Raw genomic sequence first — 6000 nt, 5'->3', positions numbered from 1 at the left:
CTCAAAAAGTTATATATGGTACTACTGTGTGATCTACCAATCCTACTTCTGAGTATTTATCCAAATGAAGTTAAATCAGGATCTCAAAGAGATACTAGCATTCCCACATTCACTGCAGGATCATTCACAATAACCAAGATACAGAATCAACCCAAATCTCCATTAATAGATGAATAGATCAAGAAAATCTGAACATATATAATGGAATACTATTCAGGGTTGAAAAAGGAAATCCTGCTGTTTGCAACAAGATGGATTCACCTGGAGAAATTTATGCTAAATAAAATAAGCCAGCAGTGAAAGACAAATATTGTATAATCTCTCATACATGTGGAATCTAAAATAGTCAGATTTACAGAAACAGATAATAGAATGCTAATTGACAAGGACTAGGGAGAAATGGGGAGGTGATGGCCAAAGGATGGATAGTTTCAGTTATGCAAGATAAATAAGTGCTGGAGGTCTACTATACATCGTAGGGCCTATAGCTAACAATACTGCAATGTATGCCTAAAATTTGCTAATATGGTAGATTTGCAGTGTTCTAACAACACATGGAGAAAAATAATGATGATAATGATAAAAGGGTGGTGAGAAACTTTAAGAAGTGATAATATATTTATTATCTATATAATAATATAGCTATTATATAGCTTTAATGTTGTGATTGTTTCATGGCTATATATACTTAACTCCAAGTACATTTCATTGTACACATTAAATGAGTACAGTTTTTTATATGTCAAAAAATCCTAAGTTTCTCAAGGATATAATCTGGGAAAAAACACCAAGAACAAACCTGAGGAGAGAGGTAGAATCTGTTTTCCATAGTTGCCACATTATATTACTAAAATATCCAGCATTTAAGGAAAAAAAATCAAGACATTAAAAAAAGTGTGGGCCGGGCTGGGCATGGTGGCTTACGCCTGTAATCCCAGCACTTCGGGAGGCTGAGGCGGGCGGATCACGAGGTCAGGAGATTGAGACCATCCTGGCTAACATGGTGAAACCCCTTCTCTACTAAAAATACAAAAACATTAGCCAGGCATGGTGGCAGGTACCTGTAGTCCCAGCTACTTGGGAGGCTGAGGCAGGAGAATAGCATGAACCCGGGAGCGGAGCTTGCAGTGAGCCAAGATCACCCCACTGCACTCAGTCTGGGCGACAGAGCGAGACTCCATCTGGAAAAAAAAAAAAAAAAGTATGGGCCTATGCGGGAAAAGAGACATCAGTAGAAATTATGAAGGAGCCCAGATGTTAGATGTACTAGACAATGCTTCAAATTAGCTATTTTAAATATATTCAAACAACTAGCATCTAAAAAATTAAAGCAAAGTATGAGAACCATGTCTCTCCAAAGCTAGAATGTCAATAATAATACAAACATTACAAAACAAATAAAAATTCAGGAGTTAAGACATGTAATAATTAAACTAAGAAATGTATTTGACAGACTGAATAACAGAATTGAACTGTCAAAATGAAGAAGCAATAAAATTAGGGATACAAAAAAAAAGAAAGAAACATAATAGAACTTCAAGGCCCTCTGGACACCTTCAAATCTACCAACGTATACATAACGGGAGTCACAGAGAAGAGGAGAGAAGGAAAGGGACAGAAAGAGTATTTGAATGAACAATGGTTAAAAAATTCCAAAATGTAAAGAAAAGACCAGTTATACCCCTAAGACGTTCAATGAATCCAAGTAGCATAAACTTAAAAGGATTCAGACCTAAACATTTCATAAGCGAACTGCTGGACACCAAAGACAAAGAAAATATTGAAAGAAGCAAGAGAAGAGCAACGCATCAAGTTCAAGGAATCCAAATTCAGGTCAGCTTGTGATTTCTCATCTACTACCATGGAGGCCAGAAGGCAGTGGGACAGCATACTCAAAATGCTAAAAGTAAAAAACTGCCAACCAGAATTCTATTTCTAGCAAAAATATCATTCAAAAGGTAAGAAAGTAAGACATCGCTATATAAGCAAAAACTGAGAGAATCATCATTAGCGTGTCTGCCTAAACTGCAATAAATGCTGCAATTTTTAACTTTAAATAAAAAGATATTAGAGATTAAATTGAATTAATGTTAAAAAATTTTTTAAAAACTTGTAAAATATCTACATACACAATTTCAAAGAGTGAAGTAAGTGTGCTTTTTACTCTTTTTTATCTTATTTAAAAGATAACAAAATAAAAGAATAATTATAAATCTGTGTTGAGGGGCATATAACATAAAAAAATGGAGTTTGGAGTTTTCACACAATAATAGCACAAAGGAGTAAGGAGGAAATGAAATATACAGAAGGAATTTTTCATAAACTATTGAAATTAAGTTGATATTAATCTAAACTTGGCTTTTATTTTTAAAAGATTAGCTGTAATCTCTAGGGCAACCACTGAAAAAATAACTCAATAAAAAGAAAAAACAAAGGAATTACAATGATACAATAGAAAATATCTAACAAAAGAGAAGGCAGTAAGAGAGGAACAGAGGAACAGAAGACAAGACAGATAGGAAACAGTAACAAAATGTAAGATGTCAATCTTACCTTATCAATTATTATATTAAATAAATTTATTTAAACATACTGATCAAAAGGCAGAGATTGACAGAATAGCTAAAAAGAATAATCCATTTTTATGCTTTTTATAAGAGACACACTTTAGATTTAAAGGCAACAAGAGTTTGAAAGAGTCGAATTTTTTTCTTTGAGTATAGTGGAAAGAAGCATTATAAAATCTGAGTTCATAGGGAAGGTGGGTAAGGAAAGAGGATGTCAGTTAATCAAGAAATAATAAAGCAAGGCTGGGCGCGGTGGCTCAAGCCTGTAATCCCAGCACTTTGGGAGGCCGAGACGGGTGGATCACGAGGTCAGGAGATCGAGACCATCCTGGCTAACCCGTGAAACTCGCCCCTACTAAAAATGGCGCAAAAACTAGCCGGGCGTAGGTGGCGGGCGCCTGTAGTCCCAGCTACCGGGAGGCTGGAGGGTGAGAATGGCTGCAAACCCAGGAGGGAGGAGCTTGCAGTGAGCCGGAGATCCGCCACTGCAAATCTCGGGCCTGAGTAACAGATGGTGACTGGGCCCCCAAAAAAAAAAAAAAAAGAAGAAATAATAAAGCAAGTTACGAATTGGAAATCCAATGTGATTTTAGACAACATTCAATGATATTATTTAAGCAGTCAGGTTGTAATAGTAGGAATTGTGCATTAGGTAAAGTATAGGGCTGCCATGGTGGCTCATGCTTGTAATCCCAGCACTTTGGGAGGCCAAGGCGGGCAGATTGCATGAGTACAGAAGTTCGAGACCAGCCTGGGTGACATGGCAAAACACTGTCTCTACAAAAAAATACAAAAACTAGCAGGGCATAGTGGTGCATGCCTGTAGTCCCAGCTACTCAGGGGGCTAAGGTGGGAGGATCGCTTGAGCCCAAGAGGTGGAGGTTGCAGTGAGCTGAGATTGTGCCACTGCACTCCAGCCTGGGCAACAGAGCAAGGCCCTGTCAAAAAAAAAAAAAAAAAGAAGAAGAAGAAAGAAAAGAAAAATTGTCATAGTGTCATAGAAGTATTATAAATTCATTAAATTCATTAGTAGGAGTTTCAGGCAAGTGCTATGGATTAACTTGGGAGAAGGTCAAGGAAATGACACACAGATTACAAAAGTGGTGGTGGAGGACTTGGTTCATGAGCAAAGGGAATGGTATTTTGAAAAGGGAGCGGATTGCAAAAATTGTAGTTTACAGAATTTAATCTTAACGTTTTATAAGTACAATGTTAACAGATTATGTAACCAAAATAGAAAGGCCTGAAAATGGTGCTCAATGAATGTTGGTTTTTGCAGAAAGATGACAATCAAACTGAAGTAAGTTCATTTATAAGAATAAGAAGGCAAATAAAGTAAGAAATTATAGTCTGTAACAAGGAAAGTGAGTGTACGTGTTTGAAAAATTAAAAATACCAGTATGTTTATATATAAATTTATCCTATCTCCTGTGTGTGTGTGTGTGCGTGTGTGTGTGTGTTTGTGTACATATGTCTGTCTGATAACTTTTTTTTTTGAGACAGAGTTTCGTTCTTTTCCCTAGGCTGGAGTGCAGTGGCAACATCTCAGTTCACTGCAAACTCTGCCTTCCGGGTTCAAGCAATTCTCCTGCCTTAGCCTCCTGAGTAACTGGGATTACAGGTACGCACCACCACACTCGGCTAATTTTTGTGTTTTTAGTAGAGATGGGGTTTTACCATGTTGGCCAGGCTGGTCTCGAACTCTTGACCTCAAGTGATCCACCCACCTTGGTCTCCCTAAGTGCTAGGATAACTGGCATGAACCACCACACCCGGACTGATATCTTATTAGAGATGGAGGGATACAATACCCAATGTTGCGACAGTGCTGCGAGCACAGTTACAATACTATGCTCCAAGACTAGAGTTGCTGCCTAAGAATTTTCTGGTAGCAGGAAAGAGTTTTATATGATATTCTAAGTTATGACCTACCAGAAATAGTGAATTTCCTGAACATGAAACTCTTGCTTTTGGTTTGACACACGCACAAACATGCACAGTTGGAATGTATTCTGTATTGTGAATGACACATATCCAGCACCTAGAAAAGTGAATGGCACAGGAACAGAGCTGAGTTACAATAAACATTTGTTGAATGAATGTATGAATTTTTGTTAGTAGGATGCATATATGGATACATGACAGCAAATAGGAAACTCCTGATTAATCCCTAAAACTTTGGCTTTTGAGGGTGTGTGGCTCCCGAAATAAATACAAATTAAGTTATTGAATATTTTGAGCACAACCTCTCCTCAAAATAAAAAAAATCTTGGGGCTTATCTCATACCTACTAAATTATATTCTTCATTTAATAAAATTTCAAGGTGATATGTTACATGCTTTAAAATTTGAGAACCTTTGGAACATATATTTATGCATTCTAGAAACAGAGCTGATGAACTTTACAAATAATTATTTTGGGTTAATACAGTGTTGGTATTCATACGTTAGAGATTTTGGAACTCAAGTCACTGGACATGGAAGATTTGGACTGAGGAAGCATGGTTCTATCCTATTTTGAGCAGGTATAGGCAGAGATAAAATTGAGAGACATGCTTCATTGAAGCATCAGCATGGCTGAACTCAGCGCCCTCAGAAAATCTCCAAACTACTGAGTCTAACAAGGAAAGGGGAGGATAATGAAGCAGTATCTCTCACTCTCTGTCAGGAAAACTACACAAAGGATCAGTTGTCTTACTGGCAACAGCCCAGTGCAATTAGCTATTGAAAATAAGCACATATGGCTTTTTGAAAATCTGCTTATGAGAATTCTTCCTTAGGCATTTTGAGATGCTGTTACTGACGTAAGGAAAGAGAGTAGACCAATGAAAGAGAATAAGCATTCTCAAACAGAAGCACAGAGATCATAACTTTAAGGTAAAAGACTCTGGATCCTATATGGGTCCGTTTTTCTTTAAATAGACAGATTAATCTAATTTACAATTATCCTACTCTCTTTAATCTGCCACTTCAAATTTTTTTTTGAATTTCAGTTGCAAAAGTAACGCAAATACATTTATTATTGTATATATTTGACTATACACATCAATAACTATATATATTTAATGTGTTGTTTTATTTACCCCCTTTGGGATTTTGTAATTTAAAAATGTAATAGAGATGTATTTTTAATTTGAGCCACAATTTTTGAATACATCAAAATTTCAAAAATAAAGCACTATATATTCAATCCTAATAAATCATGTCTACAACAGAGTTAGCAACCAAAACACCTAACAAGTCTTTCTCTTAATTTTCTGTTGGTAAGTTTTGTATTTATATTCTGCCTGATATAGTGAGCAATTAAATATTTTTATTTACTAAGTTTATTTTTACCTAGAATTTACACATCTGTATTGCGCTTCTCAGTATTTACTAGGCTCTTCTGAAGTAACAGGCAACTCTAACCCTCAGTTACTAATAACAAGACTTA

Source organism: Papio anubis, chromosome 3 (genome assembly GCF_008728515.1).
Source record: "Papio anubis isolate 15944 chromosome 3, Panubis1.0, whole genome shotgun sequence".
In the NCBI taxonomy this organism is placed as follows: Eukaryota; Metazoa; Chordata; class Mammalia; order Primates; family Cercopithecidae; genus Papio; species Papio anubis.
This window is presented reverse-complemented; position numbering follows the sequence as displayed.